Source organism: Loxodonta africana, chromosome 1 (assembly GCF_030014295.1).
Source record: "Loxodonta africana isolate mLoxAfr1 chromosome 1, mLoxAfr1.hap2, whole genome shotgun sequence".
NCBI classification, from domain to species: Eukaryota; Metazoa; Chordata; class Mammalia; order Proboscidea; family Elephantidae; genus Loxodonta; species Loxodonta africana.
The window spans coordinates 215,314,573-215,337,023 of NC_087342.1; the positions used below are offsets into that span (position 1 = coordinate 215,314,573).

At 38.1% G+C, this 22,451-nt stretch overlaps 1 protein-coding gene and 1 long non-coding RNA gene across 2 annotated transcripts in view; one reads left to right on the top strand and one right to left on the bottom strand.

Moving 5' to 3' along the window:
* LOC135232510 (uncharacterized) overlaps positions 1-13,838 on the bottom strand; it is a 37,030-nt gene extending 23,192 nt beyond the window's left edge. Inside the window, exons 1-2 of the long non-coding RNA XR_010323085.1 lie at positions 12,218-13,838; positions 1-5,797 (exon numbers count right to left, since the gene is read on the bottom strand). The exon at positions 1-5,797 is cut by the window's left edge and continues 23,192 nt beyond it. This is a non-coding gene — a long non-coding RNA (uncharacterized LOC135232510). The remainder of the gene's footprint in view (positions 5,798-12,217) is intronic.
* The window catches only part of LOC100658721 (metabotropic glutamate receptor 1), a 169,278-nt gene that overhangs the window by 22,356 nt on the left and 124,471 nt on the right, over positions 1-22,451 (top strand). The window lies entirely within an intron of this gene.

A 22,451-nucleotide genomic window follows, 5' to 3' on the forward strand; every position in this document is an offset into this window, starting at 1 on the left:
GCAAGATGGAGAGACATGATGGATTCTGAAGGCATTTTGAACGAGACCTGAGATGGTATGCTGAGAAAATTGTCAAGAATGACTCTGACCTAGCAACTAGAAAGATGGTATCCCCAATGACTGAGATGGGGACAACTTTAGGAAAAGTAGGTTGAGGAAGTCAGGAGCTTGTTTTAGACAAGTTAAGTTTCAGTGAACCAACTATATATGTCACTTTATCATTGTATACCTGCTTATTAAACATGCTGGAACATCTTTATGGGAGGGATTCTAGGAAAATATCTTGTGACCTGGGCTCTCAATAGAACAAAAGTTAGACCTCTTCAGCCATATCTGCTGATATTTTGAGTTTTCAATTGCCATAATACATACCAATGTCAAGGTTGAAACTTGACAGTTAATGTTCGCAACAGGAAATAACGGTTTGCAAATTGTTCTTATTTATGCTTGGATATTAAAGCTATTTTTAAGATCTTCTTATGTGATTGCACCCTTTAATAAACATATCTGTGTTTGCATTTCATTCTAGGGTCAACTCTGGCAAATATTCCCCTTTGTTCTTAGTTCTAAGGAAGGTAGACATTGATGTTAACTTTTCTATTTGAGATTAATTCATAGAGCTTATTGATCTTTAATGCCACAGAGATCCTAGAATTTTATCTTTCACAGACATTATCTATATTATCTATCTGTGTATATATTCATGTAAACTTACCTGGCTTTTCAATTTTAATCTCTGCATTTCTGTGAAATTAACCTCAGTGTTATCACAGAACAACAAACATTTTTACTTCATGTATCATTCTGATCCAGTTGAGAAACTTTAATATCAAATAAATTTCCTAGTCTTCTAATGAACACACAGGCATATTTATGAGAATTAGTGTAAGGAAGTGTAATTAACTTTTCCATATCATTGATGGCTACTGTTTCTATCACTCATTTTTACCTCTTCTAATTGGGTCACTTCTCCTGTTTTGGAAAGTTTTGATACTGTAGTTAGTTTCTATGTTGTTGTTGTTAGGTGCCATTCAGTTGTTTCTGACTTGTAGTGACCCTATGGACAACAGAACAAAACACTGGTGGGTCCTGCACCATCCTCATAATCATTGCTATGTTTGAGCTCATTGTTGCAGCCACTGTGTCTATCCATCACATTGAGGATCTTCCTCTTTCACTGACCCTCTACTTTACCAATCATGATATCCTTCTCCAGAGACTGGCCCCTCCTAATAACATATCCAAAATACCTGAGGTGAAGTCTCACCGCCCTTGCTTCTAAGGAACATTCTGGCTGTACTTCTTTCAAAACAAATATATTTGTTCTTCAGGCAGTTCATGGTATATTCAACATTCTTCACCAACACCATAATTCAAAGACATCAATTCTTCAGTCTTCCTTATTCATTGTCCAGATTTTGCATGCACATGAGACAATTGAAAATACCATGGCTTGGGTCAGGTGCACCTTAGTCCTCAAAGTGGCATCTTTACTTTTAATACTTAGTTTCCATAGAAACCTTTATTGAGCTTAATCTCAGATAAAAAACAAACACCAAACCCATTGTCATTGAGTGGATTCCAACTCATAGCAACCCTATGGGACAGAATAGAACTGCCCCATAGAGTTTCCAAGGTGCGCCTGGTGGATTCAAACTGCCGACCTTTTGGTTAGGAGTTGTAGCACTTAACCACTACCAGGATTTCCTAATCTCAGATATCACTATTTAAATAAAGAGTTTACATGCGTTAGCTTGACAGTTTGAATATTAAGGGTCCTGAGCCCAGGCTGAATAATCTGGGAATCACTGTGGCTAATTAAAAAAATACTTCATGCAAAGTCGTCATCACTGCTTAATTAGTTGAACATATCAAAGAATTGGAGATGTGTTTGAAAAGCACTGACTGAAACACCAAAGCCTAAGTCCTAAAAAATTAATCACTGTTAGGACAGTGGAAAGAGAAGGTATAAAGCAAATAAAAGTCGATGTCTCCCAGTAAATGTCTTAGATGCTTAAAGGATTTGTATCGTGTTTGCAGTGACATAGTGCTATATCATTCCTGATAAGAATTGCTATAAATGTTCCACGGAAACTGACGGAGTATAATATTTGGAAGCAGAGCCACTGGGTCTAAGGTTTGCTCAGTTACATTTCTGCTGCATGATTTGGACAGTCTCACTTAACCTCTGAGTTTTAATTTCTGCAACCGAAACATGATAACAATATCAGCCTCACACGGGTGGTGTAAGTATTGAATGAATACAAGTAAAGTATTTTACAACCTGTAAATCTTGACAAAAGTGTAACATATTATGATTAGTGCCCAATCTTACCAGAGAGCAAATAAAGCATGATATAGATCATCTGAGTAAAAATGATAGTTTTTGAAAGAGCCCTGATGGCCAACGGTTAAGTGCTCAGCTGCTAATTGAAAGTTTGAACCCACCCAGCGGTTCTGTAGGAGAAAGACCTGGCAATATGTTCTGTAAAGATTACAGCCTAGAAAACCCTATGAGAGCAGTTCTACTCTGTTACAAGGGGTCTCTATGGGTCAGAATCAACTCGATGGCACCCAACAACAGCATTCTGTGAAATGTGGAAACAAGAAAAAAACAAGCACTCAACCCTCTATCAATCACCTTAACGCAGTTACTTGCCAATATAGATATTTTCTTTTTCCCCTTGTAGGCCTTTATGATTTTTCTGATTATAAAAATAATACATGCTCACTATGCTTATTATTTGAAGTTGTCAAGGATTTCATTTTACTTGGATCCACAAGCAACAGCCATGGAAGCAACAGTCAAGAAGTCAAAAGACGCATTGCATTAGGCAAATCTGCTGCAAAGGACCTCTTCAAAGTGTTGAAGAGCAAAGATGTCACCCTGATGACTAAGGTGCGCCTGACCCAAGCCATGGTATTTTCAGTCGCATCATGTGCATGTGAAAGCTGGACAATGAATAAGGAAGACCGAAGAAGAGTTGATGCCTTTGAATTGTGGTGTTGGTGAAGAATATTGAATATACCATGGACTGTCAAAAGAACGAACAAATCTGTCTTGGAAGAAGTGCAGCCAGAATGCTCCTTAGAGGCAAGGATGGTGAGACTGCATCTTACATAATTTGGACATGTTGTCAGGAGGGATCAGTCCCTGGAGAGGGACATCATGCTTGGCAGAGTACAGGGTCAGCAGAAAAGAGGAAGACCCTCAAGGAGGTGGATTGACACAGTGGCTGCAACAATGAAGTCAAGTGTAACAAGGATTGTAAGGATGGCTCAGGACTGGGCAGTGTTTCGTTCTGTTGTGCATAGGGTCGCTATGAGTCGGAACCGACTCGATGGCACCTAACAACAACAACAACATGGTTATTATGGGAATCACTGGGTAGCACAGTTAAGCATTTGACTACTAGCTGAAAGGTTAGCAGCTTAATACCACCCAGAGGTGCCTAGAAACAGGTTTGGTGATCTGATTCCAAAAGGTCACAGCCTTGAAAACTCTATGGTGCAGTTCTGCTCTGTACCCATGGAGTTGCCATGAGTGGGAATCAACTCAATGGCAACTAACAACAACAATGCGTATTATATACAACTTGAAAATATAGAAAAACATAAGAAAGAAGATGAAAAGCATTAAGAATTTGACGATTCTGAACTAACCACTGTTAAATTTCGCTGTATTTTCCTCTTTCTCTACAGTTTTAAATCATGAGTTGGGATCATCTTGATGGCATTGGGTTTGGTTTTAGTTAATATTGTTACAGATATATATATATAAATGAACACTGCTTTTTCTCTTAAATTTATGAATTTCTCTTTGCCATTCAAATCTTCCATTCTAAATGGCTGCATAATACTCTGCATACAGACAAGCTATAATTTAACCATTTGTTCTTTATTTTTCTTAGGCATTTAGGCTGTTCCAGTTGTTTCCAAATTTAAAAAATGCTTCAGTGCTATAATAAAAAATCCTTCTTCCTACACTTTTTTCTGCATTGTAGATAATTTTCTTAAGATACAGTTTCAGATGTTAAGTTACTCAATCGAAGGATATGACCATTTCTAAGGCTTTTGAAACTAAGGGGCTCCAAAAGGGAACTCCTAGCAGGTGTGTGAAACCATGTACAGTTTTTTTCTTTGTCTTGTTTTCATTTTGTTTTGCAGTTTTATTCATAATGTGCATATAATTTTGTACCTTTATTTTTTGCTTAGAATTTTACTATATATATTTTTGATGTTATGGCATGGCCTTCATAACTACTATTTTAATAGCTCCATAATATTCTATCCTATGAAGACACAATAATTATGTAGCCATTCTCATATTGCTGGTTGTTTCCTATTTTGCTTCTTATAAAACAACTTGGAATGTATTATATAGAGTTTTTATGGTCTTTGTTATTATTTTGGGGTTGGTTCCCTCATGATAGGTTCCTAAAGATCTAATTATTAATCTAGGAATATGATTGTTTTGGGGTCCCTTGAAAACATACAATGCCACTGTCTTCCAGTGTGGCATTGTTAATATTTGCTGTGACTAGGCAGTATATTAACTATGAGTTTATGTCTTAGTTATCTAGAGCTGCTCTAACAGAAATACCACAAGTGGGTGGCCTTAACAAACAAATTTATTTTCTCACAGTTTTAGAAGGCTAAAAGTTCAAAATAAGGATGCTGGCTCTAGGGGAAGGCTTTTGCTCTGTAGCAGCTCTGGGGGAAAGTCCTTGTCTCTTCAGCTCCTGTTTTCTCATTCCTTGGAGATCTCCATGAGGTGTGGCATCTATCTTCATCTCTGCTTGCTTCTCTCTGCATTATCAGCTTGGCTTATATCTCAAAAATGATTGGCTTAAGACCCACCCTGCACTGGTATGGCCTCATTAACATAATAAAGAAAACCCCATTCTCAAATGGCATTACATCCACAAGTATAAAAAAAAACAAAAAACCTTGCTGTTGAGTCGATTCTGACTCATAGTGACCCTATCAGACAGAGTAGAACTGCACCCGTAGGGTTTCCAAGGCTATAAATCTTTATGAAAGCAGACTGCCACATCTTTCCCCTGTGGAGTGGCTGGTGTGCTCAAACCACCGACCTGGTTAGCAGCTAAGCACTTAACCACTGTGCCACCAGGGCTCCTTTCCAGAACTATAGGGGTTAGGGATTATAACACAGGTTTTGGGGAGACACAATTCAGTCTATAACATATTGCCAGGTTCATTATACCCTCACCAGCCTTATTTATTTATTTTTTTTGCAATACAGTGAATTCACAGCCATGATTTTATTTTCTTCCCTTATTATTTGTATCATTTGGGAACAGATGGGCAAAATCCTTTTTAAATCTATTATATCTTTACATATGACTATTATCCAAGGCATAATGAAAGAATTTGTTGGTATCTGCCATGCTCACCAATAGTTTAGGACTAACTAGGAAGATAATGACAACCATTTGGATATGACAAGATTACAAAGACTTCCAAGTAGGGGTACTCTAACTCTAGAAGAAGCCTGGAGACTATCTTTCACATTTTTTAAATTGGTACTAATTTTTGTAATATATTTACTTTATTATTAAGTTCAAATTCTATGACCTTTCCCTTTTGATTTAACTTATTATTGTAATACCAGGTAAGATTGGTCCATTGCAGTTTGGTCCAGACTCGGGTGATTTATGTACTGAGACAGGTAACAATTTACTTCCGCCTATTGGATTTTAGGATGATAACTTCTCTTTGCCCTTGGAAGATTTGACTCAAATGCCAATATGCATTCTTTTAGAATATCATTTGCCTGCAAACAAGAAGTTGGTTGTATTAAGATTTGTGGCAGACTTCACAATTCTCCACCCCTCCTTCTCTCCATGACCTTTTAAATAGGATTTTGCAGTTCATCCCATCAAAAGATAGAGTTTAGTTTTCTACCCCTTGAATCTGGACTGATCTTACAACTTGTTAGTTCCAAGTCTAAGCATCAAGAGGTTGGGCTTACTTCTATTCTCTCCCAGAACCCTACCTCGGCTACCCCGAGTTAGCCTACTAGAAGATGAGAGTCAGCATAGAGCAGAAACAATATTACCTCTCAGCTGAGGTCATCCTGGATCAACCAGTCTCCTCAGCTAATTCACCACCTGACCACTGCATAAACCCAACTGAGACGAGCCATGTCTAGCCCAGAGTAGAACTTCCCAGTTGTCCCCTAGACTTATGAACTAACTAAATGCTTGTCGTTTTAAGCCACTAGCCACATATGGCTATTTATACTTAAATTTTAACTAGTTAAAATTAAATGAAATTAAACATCCAGTTCCTTAGTCTCACTAAACCCAAACCAAATCCATTGCCATGGAGTTCATTTCAACTCGTAGTGACCGTACAGGACAGAGTAGAACTGCCCCATTGGGTTTCCAAGGAGCAGCTGGTGGATTTGAACTGGTGCCACCAGGGATCTTTAGTCTCTGTAACCGTATTATAAGCATCAATAGCCACATATGGCTTATAGCTACCATATTGGACAACACAGATACAAAAAATTTCCAGCATCTCAGATAGTTCTACTGGGCAGCACTGCTGTAGACTATGTTCTATTTTTTCTAATCCCATAAAAGCAAGTTTAATTGTTTTTAGGGTTATTTGGATCTAATTCATAAATTAGTATTTTGAGTATGATTACTTTGTAGAATATCCTGACCAACTATAGCAGTTAAATGATGACTTATATTTTATGAGTCAAGGTTGCTACTTTGCGTGGTTATTCCCATAGATACTCCACACCAAAGTAGGGCTGATTGGTTCCCACAGAGACTGGGCATGTCCTCACCAGACTATTTAAGTTCCACATAGTTCTTTATTCTGTGTCATTTTTAATCATTTAGAAAAATGCGGGCTTGTCTGTCATCAGAAAGTCATATAAGTCGATACAGGGGTGTAAATTTTCCATCCATTTACATTATGTCCATCTTTATTCTGTTCCCAAAATGTTCAGAAGTCCAGGTAGTATGGTTTTCAGTATCAAGCAAATATAGACTTGAGGTTTAAAAGCAAAAATTCTTTGAGACCTCCAACATTCATTGTTAACAGTGAACACTTATTATTTTATCCTTTTCCATAGGATTTCCAAGTAGAGCCTGGTGGATTCGAACTACTGACCTTTTAGTTAGCAGCTGTAGCTCTTAACCACTATGCCACCAGGGTTTCCACATTTAATTTGCCCTTGTATATATTGTTGGATATACTAGTGCACTTTTTGACTACGTCTGCAAACCAGTTGCCTAGAGATTGACCTGAGGTCCAAATATCCTAGTTATTATTAGCATTTGGTCCAATCCATTAATTCTGCAATTAGATCAATTTTATCCTTATTAAACAATTTCAATATTTCCAAAGTTGCATGCATTCTTATGTGGTCCAGCTTTCTTTCTGTACAAGTTTGAGACTGTGTGTTTTCAGTGATTAAAATCTGTGACTGTTAATAAAGAGTTCATTCTTGCACAAAACACCAGTAAATATTTAGACTGTCCAGATAGCTGTATATGTGGATATTTTATAACCCATAGGTTGTGTTGCTTTGCACCAGGGGGAATAGTTTTTCATTCCATATCGCACATTCATTTCTTGCAGGAGAAATTCACATAAAGTCCTAATATCAGCCATCATAAATAGTGACAGTTCATTCATGGTGGGTATGACAAATATACTTGGAGTCTGACCATTTACTCTTTTCTATTTTTTATTAAAGTATAATTGACATATAGTAAACTGTATCTATTTAAAGTGAACAATTTGATAAATTTTGATACATATATATTTCCATGAAGTCATCATCACAATCAAAATAATGAACATACCACTCCCAAAATTCCTTTTTGTCTGTTTGAAATATACACCTCCTACTGCTCACTGCCCACTCCACCACCCCCATCCACAGGTAACCACTTATTGGTTTTCTCTCCCTATAGTTTGTTTGCAATTTATAGACTTTAATAAAAATGAAATTGTACATTGTGTGCTCTTTTCTGTCCACCTTCTTTCATTCAGCGTAATTATTTTGAGATTCATCATTGTATTGCATGTATCAACAATTCATTACTTTTTATTGCTGAGTAGTGTTCTATTATATGTATATATCAGAGTTTTTTAACTATTCACCTGGCGATGGGCATTGGGTTGTTTCAAATTTTTGCTTATTAGAAATCTTCTGTGAACATCTACGTGGAATTCTTTATGTAGACATATGTCTTCGTTTTTCTTGGTTCAATTACTAACAGTGAAATGCCTGGATCATATGATAGATGTATGTTTAACTTCTCCTTTTTATTTACCCGTTGGCTCTATTCATTATGGAGATTTATGAAGAGGAGACAGACCCATAAAGAAATCAAACACGGAGAAGATAAATGGCTCATTAAAAATCAAGAACTAATGAGGCTTCTGAACTGCTTCTTGAACACGTTCCATTATTCCTGCTATTTGGAGGTGACAGTTAAGGTGAAGAGGATATTTTATGTCCATATTATGAACCAAGCCTTGGGTCATAATAGCTATTAAACATAAGCATAATTCCTCATTAGATACTCTGGAATCGATGTTGCCATGTCTCTGAACAGCTTCCTGACTATGATGGTAAATTCTCTATTCCTGAAAACGAACTCTGTAAACCAAGTTATACTTTTTTGCCCTGATGAGTGGGATGTGGCCTCATATAATTAGCCCACCAGTTATGCTTATAGTTTCTGTGCCTCCAGTCCATAGTAGTTTCCTAGAGGTCATACTTCATATCCAGGAGCTACTTTGTCACACCATAGCAATAAGCTGTGTAAAGTAGTGTTGAGTTTGCTATATTAATCACCTGAGCCTACGTCCATGACATGTTATAATTCTACTTGGCTACTCGACCATTACTTTATATATATACCAATTATCTTTCTTGAGAGCGTCACTGGCCTGGTAAACAGTTGGTACAATGCTAATCCTTACAGAATTTCAGTGGACATGCATTGAAACTACATGGCAACAAGTATTTAAAATTTGTTTCAAGTGTCAGTGAATTGAATCCACAGGGATTTGCCTCAAATAACCTGGCTCTAACACTCCAGACAATGCTATTAGCCAGTCCTTTTGGCTCAATTAATAGCCAAAGCCCTGGAGTAGTTGGATTAACAACCTTGCCCTTTATAGCAGTAGCTCTCAACTTTGCTGATTAAAATCACCAGGAAAGCTTTTTAAAAAAGTACTCCCTTATACCAATCTGGGTCCAGCACATATCAATTAAATCAGAATCTCTGGGGGTGGGGCCAAACATCTATTTTAAAGACAGAAGGAAATTCATACTTAAAATTTATGAGCCCATTAGTTTTTTTTTTAAGTTCTCCGAAACTTGGAGCCACCTATCACTGTCTAAGCTGAGAGCTTGCCAAGGTTTTTGTGCTGACTGTGGCAGCTGTGGTAGCTAATGACAGTTTAGTAATTTTTGATGCTGAATAAATCTCTTCTTTTCATTTATTGATTGGTAATCTTGTTTTTCATTTGAATCATTGGCATTCCAAAACAAGTAAGTCATGGCCAAACATTTTGTTTTTCTCTGGGCAATTACTAGGTGTATTAATTTTCTATTGCTGCCATAAGAAATTACTACAAACTCAGTGGCTTCCAACAACATGAATTTATTATCTTACAGTTCTGTAGATTAGACATCTGACAAGTGTCTCACGGGGCTAAAATCAAAGTATTGGCAGGCCTGTGTTCTTCCGGGAGGCATTAGGGGAGAATCTGTTTCCTTGCTTTGTAGAGCTTCTAAAAGCCACCCACAGTCTTTGGCTCCTGGGCCCCTTTCTCCAACTTCAAAGCCACCAGTGTTGCATATCTCTGATCTTTCTTCCATAGTCATATCTTTCTGTGACCACAGTGAGTAAAGGTTCTCTACTTTTAATGTCACGTGATTAAATCAGGCCCAACCAGATAATCCAGGATAATCTTCCTATGTCAAGAAAAGATTAATCACATCTGCAAACATTCTTTTATTCATGTTGCCTAACATGTTCACAGGTTCTGGTGATCAGGACATGGACATCTTTGTGAGGTCATTTTTCTGCCTTCCATACTAAATGTCTAGATAGAGCAAGGGATTAGCTTCCTGAAATCCCTTCTAGTAGCTAATTCTTTAGCTCTGTCTCCTACTGTAGCCCTATCTTTCTTACAGCTGCTGAGAGAGTAGGGTATACAGTGAAACCTGTGAGAGCCAGAACTTGATGGTATTGCCTTGTTTTTATGCATCTCACAAGTGTTCTGCCTTTGACAGGATGCAGTCTTACCACTTTTCTATCGTCTCTATTAGTAAAAAATATTTTCATTTTCCTTCTCTGACAGGCTTCTGCCTTACACAGATTCCAGCTTTCACAGGTTTTGCTGTAATTCTTTTGGAACAGATTATAAAAGCTAATTTCATCATGTTTCTTTGAAAGGTGAAACACCCAGACAGTTGAGGACATGTGTTCCTAGCTAACTGAAACAGTAGTTGACCCTCCGTTTCCTTTTACATTTCCTTGGTCTCTATTTTCATGGTTGTCCATTGCTGGGATTGTTCTTCTGCACTCCCGAATTGAGAACATCACAAATACCACACTTTTACCAAAGAGAAAGAAAATACTAAGTTTTTTGGATAATTCAACTTATAAAGGCACAGTTAGAAAAGTGTTCTTATAGATGCTTCTTGTTTTTCCCTCCCTCAATTCTCTCTAAGTGGACATTCACCTTTCTCCCACAGACACGCCAAGATGGCAAAGATTCCCTCAGGAGTCTGGCTATATCTTAGGGCCAGAGCCTGGGCCTCCTGGTGAATCCTAGTTGGCACTCTTTCAAGAATTTTCTGTTTATCTCTGTATTAATCACTAGGTGAATACGAGCTGATTTAAAGAAAATATGTAGATCATTTCATTCTGTAAAGGCCCGAGGAGTAAACATTAACAGGAAGATCCTGTGCTCAGCACCACTGGCCAATCTTACTCCATCCACCCTGCTATCTTGCTTTTGTACTCAGGAAAATAACAATGGCTGACTGTCCCAATATTCAAATCCCAGGCTTGCAATTCTAAAACATCCCTTAAGATAACTCTTACTCTTGTAGTAGCCGGATTTCTTACCATTTAGAAGCTCCTTTTATCAAAGTTGTTGGTTGAGAAATTTTTATTTATTGTAAATATGTAATCTTTATTAAAGTTAGGGATTACTCAGCAGCATAAAATGATCTGTTTTTTTTTTTTTTTCTTTATGATTATCTTCTAAAGTTATAAAAAAGGGGAGAACAATAGAAACTCTGACAAAGACTGTCAATTTAACCAAACTTATACAGGTCACTATGAGTCGGAGTCGACTTAACGGCAATGGGTTTTTTTTTAATGCAGGTTTAGTCCCCTGGTACCTGTATATTGTACTTTGTTTGCATTCTATGTTGAAGGTAGATTTCCAATTTAGATAACCATTAGTTACAAGGTATGACCATAAGTTTGGCTCTTAGTGAGTTTAAGGAGCACTAGAATTTCTCATTTGTTGGACAAAGTAAACTTCTCTTCAAGAGTTTTGGAGTGGCTTCTTTTACCACTCCATATTTTAAAAATTTCATGAAGTATAAAATATAAATTTATAAAGACAAATTGTAACCAGAAAAACTAATGAGCTATTTGAATCACTTAGTATAGGCTAGGTTATGCAGCAGTAACTAATGACTCCAAATTCCCAGCAACCTCAAACTACACATTTCATTTTGGCTCCTGCTCTGTTTCCATTGCGGTTTGCTATGCCTCTGCCCCAGGTCATCTTAACAGGCTGTCAGGGGAGACTCTACCTGGCCCATTATTACGTTATTACAGAGAGAAAAGAGGGAGGAAATGGCCAGCCATGTGCTGGCTCTTAGAATGTGTGCCTAGAAGTGACACTCATTATTTGTGATATTGTTTCATTTGCCAAAGAAAGTCATATGGGACTACACTGATGTTATTGAGTGGGGAAATTTCATCCAGCTTCAAGAAAGGGTAGCAAATATTTTGTGAACTACTATATAGTCTAGTACAGCCCACCCTCTGATTATAAATAGTTTAATCTCATTTCTTCATGAAAATATACTCACACTCTCTCTAAAAGAAACAACCCAAGAGGCCCATCCAATCACATAATCAGGCTTAAGGTTTGGGATTTTATAATAAGTATACATCAGGCTTACCATGGCTCCTCTTCTTCCATAGTCCCATGTAAGAGAAAAGACAAGATAGTTAGCTACCGCCTCCATGCCCAGTGTATAACGGAGGAGCAGTGAAAGGATTACTAAAATAAACACTTCCTTTTTTGAAAAGGGGAAATCTTAGTCTAAAAAATTCCCTTTTTAACTAGTCGTTTGCAATCACAACATGTGCCAATAACCACACCTACAATTTCTTTTTTAGACAAACGTCAATCTCTAAATTTACTTTTAGGTACTTTGAGCCTAACAGGCTTCTGATGGAAAGCCACTGCCTTAGTTTCTTCTCTCTTAGCCATTTTGTTCACCTGAAAGTTTATGGATACCAAATTAAGTATATCCAGAAAATTAAGTATATCCAGAGATTCTAACAAAAGGCTGACTCTTGATTTGGTCCTTGCAATGAAGCAAAGTTTTAATTGACTGTCTTTAACCCCGATACCTTCTCAGTTTTATCTTTTTAACAGTTAGAAATGAGAATCAATTTCATTTTCATCTCTGCACATTCGACTTTCCCGTGTCCTTGTCTAAACATGCAAGCTCATTTGACAAAATATCTGCCTTCAGAGTTATCGCAGATGACATTGCCAGCTGCTTTACCACTGCGTAATATGGATGTGTGTTCTTTTAGACCCAGATACCAGTTCCCTTGCCATCTTCTGCCTGTTCCTGTATGCCTCATGTTTTATGTTTCATTGTTGTTTTTGTTATTGTTTTTATAGCATCCCTCTACTTTTAGGTACCTATTTCCTTATCAGTCAGGATAGGCTAGATTATACTCTGATGACAAATGACCCTCAATTTACTGTCTTTTTTTTTAACAACAAATACTTATTTCTTACTCATGCTACACATCCATTACAGATTCATTAATACACCCTTCTGTGTCTTCTTCACTCTGGGAGCCAGTCTGATAGAACAGCTTCTATCTGGAACGTTGATAGCTTTGGCAAAGGGAACAGAGCATGACCAACACACATGCGTTTGATTTTCAAGTTTCTGCTAAAAGTCATTTCCGCTTACGTCCCACACCAAACCAAATCCTCTGGTCAAGTCAGATACTGACGGAGAAAGGAAGTATGGTTCACCTCAAAGAAGGAGCATCTAGTACTTGTAAGCAATATTGTAATTCATTAAACTAGAATTAGCACTACAGCCTTTTATTTATAAGAAGGCAAGCCTTGTGTGTATATTATTGTTGATGTTGTTGGCTGCCATCCAGTTGGGTCCTGACTCATAGTGACTCCATGTGTTATAGAACTGCTCCGTAAGGCTTTCTTGACTGTAATCTTTATGGAAGTAGTTTGTGAGGCCTTTTCTTCTGTGGAGCTGCTGGACGGGTTCGAACAGCCAGCCTTTGAGTTAGCAGTCAATCATAAACCGCGAGCACCATCCAGGCTCCTGTGTGTACAATAAACACAAAAAACCAAACCTGCTGCCATTGAATGGATTCTGACTCATGGCAACCCCATATGTCAAAGAATAAAACTGCTTCATGAGGTTTTCTTGGCTGTAATCTTTAGAGAAGTAGATTATTAGTCCTTTCTCCCATGGAGCCACTGTGTGGGTTTGAACAGCCAAACTTACAGTTAGCATCCTATTGCAAGCCACTAGAATTTTTAGAGTTTTGAACTTATTTAAAGCTTTAAATAGAGAATTACTGCGTCAAAATGCCTTGGGAAATTTTTTTCAAAGATGAAGGGAGATTCACTTCTTCTTTACCAAAAGCGAAGAAACCAAACCAGTTGCTATCAATTTTGACTCATAGCAACCCTAGAGTTGCAGAATAGAACTGCGCTCAATAGAGTTTTCATGGCTGTGACCTTTTGGAAGCAGATAGCCAGGCCTTTCTTTCGAGGCACCTTTTGGGTGTGCTTGAACTGGCGACCTTTCAGTTAGTATCCAAGCACTTAACATTTTCGCCATCCTGGGATTCCTTCTCTACCAAGGGCTAAATTAATTGTAGATGCTTTTTATGAAAGCAGTAAATGAATTTTTCAGCACTCCAAGTCAGAGAAATATGAGCCAGAAGGGGTTGACTACAAAATATTTTTATTTTCTAATCAAGGTAAGATTAAGTAATGATCAGGTATTACTGAGTTTTCATGTGTCTGTTAGTGAGATCTTCTCAAATTGTTTTGAGGGTCTGAGCAGAACTGGAGATTATCCCCATCCCGGGAGGGACAGAAAGAAAGGGGTTCATGCATAGTCTAACACAGAAAACTTCTTTCTCCTGGGGGGCCCCGCCCCCAAAGTTTTAGCTAGAATGATTGACATCGATGAGCACTTATAGTATCTTCTTTCTTTTTTATGTTGGGGCACTGAGAAGCCAACTTCACCTCTTTTACAACAGTGACAGTTCTTGTAAAGTAACAAGCATGCACAAATTCTGACAATACAATGAAAGATACAAAGGCCATTGAACAATACCTCAGGCTTACATTTCTCCCCTCCCACTTAGTAAGTGACTTCACATCATCTCGTAGGGATAGAAAGTGCTAAGCCTGTATCTCACTCTCTTAGTAACAATTTTCCAAATCTGTATGTTCAAGGTTAAAGGTAACATCTTCATGTGGGTCAGAATCCCCCGTTCTATGCTCCAGCTTCCTTCACAGGATTGTCCAATTGTCCCTGCCACACCATTCTTGGTTATGTGCTTTTTTGATTCCTAATAATCTGAAAATTAGTGTCTTGCTTTAATTTTTATCATTTTTTTTGTCAGCGAGGCTGAATTTTATTTTCAGATTGTATAATTTTATTTGTTTTATCCTCTGTGACTTCTTTATATTCTTTGTCAGAATGCCTTTTCTTGAAATTTAAAATTGCTTAGTGGTTAAGTGCCATGGCTGCTAACCAAAGTGTCGGCAGTTCGAATCCGCCAGCGCTCCTTGGAAACTCTATGGGGCAGTTCTACTGTGTCCTATAGGGTCACTATGAGTCGGAATCGACTCGATGGCCCTGGTTTTTTTTTTTTTAATTACGATTATAAAATCTGTACTTCCTCAAAATAAAGCCCTAAATCATATAGAAAATCTATTTCAGCCTCTGAGTCTTTAAAAACCCTGCCATTAGTGACCTGTTCAGTTTGCCAGTGAGAACAAAAATGTTATGAGAGCAAAAGTGTTAGACTCTACTTTTTTTAAAATTGTGATATATATATATATATGTTTGTGTGCATAACATTTGTCAGTTCAACATTTTTTACATGGATAATTAAGTGACAATAACTACATGTATCATATTGTGCAACCATAGAGAAGTGGTGATATAGCTATTAGAATGGAGTTTACCCAAAAGTCAAAAACAGAAACAAAATTTGAAATGCATTTTTGAGGACATAATTATATATTGCTGTGTTAGAAAAGGAAACTCTGGTGGTGTAGTGGTTGAGAGCTACAGCTGCTAACCAAATATTGATGGTTTGAATCCTCCAGGCCCTCCTTGGAAACTCTATGGGGCAGTTCTACTCTGTCCTATACGGTCGCTACGAGTCACAATCAGCTTGACGGCAATGGGTTTTTTTTTTTTTTTTTCCTGGGTGTTAGAAAAAATACTCTGCTAGAATAAATGAAATAGCTATAGACTGTAGGAACTGTGCAGCAGTCTTCCCAGTTATTTGACACAGCACACATAGGCTAAAAACATTATGAAAAATGGTACACAAGTCTATCCTGTTTAACCAAAGCATTATGGATACATGTCTATATGTGCATATGCATTAATGCCTAACCTTTTTCCAAAAAAATTTTTAAGACAAACTATAGAAATTCTCACAAATCAAAATGAGAAGAAAGAGCTGCAAACATCCATTAATAATCAAAACCTGGAATGTACAAAGTATGGCTCTAGGAAAATTGGAAATCCTCAAAAAGGAAATGGAACACATAAAGACCAATATCTGAGGCATTAAAAAAAAAAAATTGCCATTGAGTTGATTCCGACTCATAGCGATCCTATAGGACAGAGAAGTTCCCCATAGGGTTTCCAAGGAGAGCCTGGTGGATTTAAACTGCCAACCTTTTGGTTAGCAGCCAAACTCTTAACCTCTACACCACCAATTTTTCCAAATCATTAGTGAGCGGAAATGGACTGGTACTGGTCATTTTGAATTGGACAATCATATAGCCTACTATGCCAGGAATGACAACTTGAAGAGGAATAGCATTGCATTCATTGTTAAAAGGAACATTTCAAGGTCTATTCTGAAGTAAACACTGTCAGTGATAGGATAATATCCATATGCCTACAAGGAAGACCAGTTAATATGACTATTATTCAAATTTACACACCAACCACTAGGGCCAAAGATGAAGAAATTGAAGATTTCTACCAACTTCTGCAGTCTGAAATTGATCAAACATGCAATCAGCATCCACTGATAATTACTGGTGATTGGAATGCCAAAGTTGGAAACAAAGAAAAAGAACTGGTAGTTGGAAAATATGGCCTTGGTGATAGAAACGATGCTGGAGATCCTATGATTGAATTTTGCAAGACCCATGACTTCATTGCAAATACCTTTTTTCACCAACATAAACCTTGCCAGATGGAATACACAGGAATCAAATTGACTACATCTGTGGAAAGAGACGATGGAAAAGCTTAGTATCATCAGTCAGAACAACCATCAGTTAGTCATATGCAAGTTAAAGTTGAAAATGAAGAAAATTAGAACAAGCCCACAAGAGCCAAAATATGACCTTGAGTATATCCCACCTGCATTTAGAGACCATCTCAAAAATAGATTTGATGAGTTGAACACTAATGACAAAACCAGTTGAGTTCTGGAATGACATCAAGGACATCATGCAGGAAGAAAGCAAGAGGTCATTAAAAAGATAGGGAAAAAGAAAAGACCTAAACATGTCAGAAGAGACTCTGAAACTTGCTTTTGAACATCGAGTAGCTAAAGCTAACAGAAAAATGATGAAGTAAAAGAGCTGAACAGAAGATTTCAAAGGGCTGCATGAGAAAGCAAAGTATTATGATGACGTGTACAAAGATCTGGAGATGGAAAACCGAAAGGGAAGAATACTCTCAGCATTTCTCAAGCTGGAAGAACTGGAGAAAAAATTCAAACCTTGAGTTGCAATACTGAAGAATTCTATGGGGCAAATATTAAACGTTGCAGGAAGCATCAAAAGAAGATGGAAGGAATACACAGAGTCACTATACCAAAAAGCATTGGTCGACATTCAACTATTTCAGGAGGTAACATATGATCAGCAAATGATGGTACTGAAGGAGCAAGTCCAAGCTGCACTGAAGGTACTGGTGAAAAATGAGGCTCCAGGCATTGATGGAATACCAATCGAGATATTTTGACAAATGGATGCAGTGCTGCAGGTGCTCACTCATCTATGCCAAGAAATTTGGAAGACAGCTACCTGGCCAACCACCTAGAAGAGATCCATATTTATGCCTATTCCCAAGAAGGGTGATCCAAACAACTGCAGAAATTATGGAACAATATCATTAATATCACATGCAAGCAAAATTCCCAAGAAAGGTGATCCAACCAACTGCAGAAATTATGGAACAATATCATTAATATCACATGCAAGCAAAATTTTGCTGAAGCTCATTCAAAATTGGCTGCAGCAGTATATTGACAGGGAACTGTCAGAAATTCAAGCCGGATTTAGAAGAAAACGTGGAACTGGGGATATCATTGCTGATGTCAGATGGATCTTGGCTGAAAGCAGAGAATACCCGAAAGATGGTTGGTTACCTGTGTTTTATTGACTATGCAAAGGAATTCAATTGTGTGGATTATAACAAATTATGGATAGCATTGCAGAGAATGGGAATTCCAGGACACTTCATTGTGCTCATGAGGAATCTGTACATGGATCAAGAGGCAGTCGTTTGAACAGAACAAGGGGATATTGCATGGTTTAAAGCCAGGAAAGGCATGCATCAAGGTTGTGTCCATTCACAATATCTGTTCAATCTGTACGCTGAGCAAATAATCCGAGAAGCTGGACTATATGATAAGGAACATGGTGTCAGGAGTGGAGGAAGATTCATTAACAACCTGCGTTATACAGATGACACAACCTTGCTTGCTGAAAGTGAAGAAGACTTGGAGCACTTACTGATGAAGATCAAAGAGAGCAGCCTTCAGTACAGATTGTGCCTCAACATAAAGATAACAAAAATTCTCACAGCTGGACTAATAAGCAACATCACGATAAACAGAGAAACGACTGAAGTTGTCGAGGATTTCATTTTGCTTGGAACCACAATCAACAGCCATGGAAGCAGCAGTCAAGAAATCAAAAGACGCATTGTATCGGGCAAATCTGCTGTAAAAGATGTCTTTAAAGTGTTGAAAAGCAAAGATGTCACCTTGGGGCCTAAGGTGTACCTGGCCCAGGTCATGGTGTTTTCAGTCACCTCCTATACATGTGAAAGCTGGACAATGAATAAGGAAGACTGAAGAAGAATTGATGCCTTTGAATTGTGGTGTTGGTGAAGAATATTGAATATACCATGGACTGCCAAAAGAACAAACAAATCTGTCTTGGAAGAAGTACAACCAGAATGCTCCAAAGAAGCAAGGATGGAGTGTCTACGTCTCACATACTTTGGACATGTTATCAGGAGGGACAAGTTCCTGGAGAAGGATATCATGCTTGGTAAAGTAGAGGGTAAGCAAAAAAGAGGAAGACCCTTAACGAGATGGATTAACACAATAACTGCAATAATGGGCTCAAGCATAGGAACAGTTCTGAGGATTGTGCAGGACTGGGCAGCGTTATGTTCTGTTGTGCATAGGGTCACTATGAGTTGGAACTGACCCGATGGGACCTAACAGCAACAATAACATAGAAAATCTAACAATATGACTTTATGTTGTTGTTGAATGAATAAAAAAATAAGGATTTATTTATGTATCATGTTCTAGGCATTTAGCTATGGCATAATATAAGGTGCCTAATTTTTTAATATGCACTTATGCACTTGGAGCCCTGGTGGTGCAGTCGTTAGAAGCTCAGCTGCAAACCAAAATTTTGACAGTTCAAATCCACTAGCTACTCCTTGGAAATCGTGTGGGGCAGTTCTACTCTGCCCCATTGGGTCACTATAAGTCGGAATCGATTCCATGGCAGTGGGTTTGGTTTTCAGTTTAATGTGCACCTTAGTTTTTTTTTAATGAATGTTTTATTTTAGAGTAATTTTAAATTTACAGAAAAATTTTGACGATAGTACAGGGAGTTCCAATATACTCCCTACCCAGTTTCCCCTAATATTAACATATTATATTGGTATGTTATGTTTGTCACAATTAGTGAAACAATACTGATACATTCCAAAAAAAAAAAAAGAAAAAAAGATAAACTAACGGCCTTTTTATCCAATGTCTTCTCTCTGTCCCAGGATCCTATCCAGGATACATTATATTTAGCCATTATGTCTCTTGGGATTTTCTTGGCTTTACCAGTTACAGTGTGACTTTTTAAAATATAAAAATTTGGTTGAGATAAGGGTAGAGAAAAATCAGTTCCTCTGTGGACATCCTTGCTTTTAGTTAAATCATTGCTACTATTAAAACAGAAGTATGATCCACTATCCTCAGTCTGTATTAAGGTTCCATGCATACACACACACACACACACACACACACACGCATGCTGACACATGGCTCTTATCTCTGGCTTGGATCTGTATACTAAGATTGGTAGATCTTTATACAAATCTTGTGCTCTATTCCTTGTTATATGTGGCTTTTAGAAAAAAAAAATGGCATCTCTGAGCCTCTGTTGCCTTAACTGTAACATGGGAAACATATACCAATATTAAAGGACAGGGATTAAAATTAGATGAAATAAAAATTACGTGATATTCTTGTACAAATAGATAGCAAGATTATTGTTTTATTGACATTATCTCTCTATGTATAAATATACACATATGTACATGCACACAGATACATTTAGTAGTTATTGTTGCTGTTAGCTGCCATCAAGTTAGCTCTGACTCAGGGCAACCCCATGTATACCAGAAAAAAGTGTTGCCCAGTCCTGTACCATCTTCTCAATCGTTGGTATGCTCTGTTCATGGTTGTGGCCATGTGTATTTTGAGTCCCTTCCATCCTCGGGGACTCATCTTGCAACAGTATATCAGATTCTGTTGTGTTCCATATGGTTTTTGTTGGCTAAATTTCAGAGGTAAATCACCAGGCCTTTCTTCCTAGTTTGTCTTAGTCTGGAAGCTCTGCTGAAACCTGCCCACCACGGGTGACCCTGCTGGTATTTGAAATACTGGCAGCATAGCTTCCAGCATCATAGCAATGTGCAGGCTGCCACAGTAAAACAAACTGACAGGTGGGTGGTAGAGGTACACACACACACGCACAACATATTAAAACCATTTTACTTACCCAAACATGATATAAGGAGCTCTGGTGGTGCAGCAGTTAAGTACTCAGCTGCTAACTGAAAGGTTGGCATTTCGAACCCACCAGTCTCTCTGCAGAAGAAAGGTGTGGCAGTCTGCCTTCATAAAGATTACATCGTTGCAAACTTTATTGGGGCAGTTCTACTCTGTCCTGTAGGGTTACTATGAGTTGGAATTGACTTGATGGCAATGAGTTTGGTTTGGTTTTTGGAAACATGACATGATATCCACCAAATATATCACAATTATTAGACCAATGTGTCATTTCCATGTCTGCCATAAGGTAGTATTGGTATTTCTTTCCATTCTCCTGAATTCTCTAGCTTTCCAGTTGTCAGGTAAGATACTCAGCTCTGGGAATTTTTATTGCTGCTGAGAAGTTAAGAATTCTATTCCAACATTCTTTTGATTTCTTCCCTGAAGAGTGAGGATCCCATGGTCCTGAGGAGGACAAGTTTGGGCCTCAGATATTTCATCCCCATTAGGGCAGGACAGGCCAGTAGCACAGGGACTGCCTGACCTGTCCATCTGTCTGTAAGTGCCATATTGATGGTTTCAGTGTGGACACTCTGGACCTGAGCTCACTCACCCTTGGACCATCTGTTACCATCTGTCATCCACACATATTTGGCTTCTCCCTGAGGAGTCTTTGTATTTTTTGCAGCAATTGTCAAACTTCCCTCTTAGACGGTAGTTTCCTTAAGGGTTCTGAATACAGAATAAGCTCCTATATGCCTTCCCTCACAAAGCGCAGTGACAGGGTGAGCGTGTGATACACTGAGTTGAATGACTTGATGAGGGATGAAATCCAGAACCCCTAAGAGATTCTCTAGCCTTAGTCTCTCATTGCCTGGAAGCATCTATTATAATACAAACGATGTCTGGGCCTCAGGCACATTACTACCTAGAACTACACAGCTCTGTAATGGAGGCCAGGAATCTGAGGGACTGGTTCACAAGTTTTGTGGAGAATTGAGGCTAAAAGCAGCTAGGATCCTGAGCTGTCCCTCTTGACCCAGGTGGGGACTATGGAGAGAGGAAACCATGAAGGTGGTGATAACAGCTGGAGTACATCAGAGGGGTGATTGAAAGTATATAGTTACATGAAGAAGCACCACAAGTGAATCTCCTTAAACCCTAAAACATAACTTGTAAATGATTTCCCTATAAATTATTTCTCAGGTTTCCCTGAGTTCTCACTGGCTGTCTAATATGCCATTGCTAAGCAGACTTTTTGGAAGCTTCAGGGAGAAAAGCAGTGTAAAACTATGTAAACTATGACCCTGGTTTATCACACTGAGCAGCAGCAGCAAGTTTACTGGGTGGTAGAAAGCCTGGCTGTGTGGTTCTGACTGAACAACCAGAGGAATGCAGGGCCTTCCTTCAAATGTGCTGGTTGGGAGGAAAAAAAATATGAAAGATCCACAGTGCATTCGTTTTTCTTTTTCCTGTGAAAAGGATTTTATGATATTTCCGGTTGGTTGTTGTATCTACAATCCTTTTTTTGACTTGCAAGGTTACTCAAGAGACCGAGTGAGAAATTTCCAGAGAGGATATATGTACTTGTTGCACAGGGCAAAACAATACTTTTCTTCCCAAGTGGCCTGATGTCTTTTTCTCTGCTTACTCAGATTTGGTGTTTGAACACTTGTCTGTGTTCATGTGATAGCTTGATGGCCACCTGACAGATGAGGAGCTCACAAAACTCTGGCACAGGGAAAGTTCTCCAAGGTTCCTATCAATGATTTTAAAACTTAACTTTCAAAGAGTTTTTAGTGGGAATACAAAGCTAATATAACAACAGAAACCCATGGA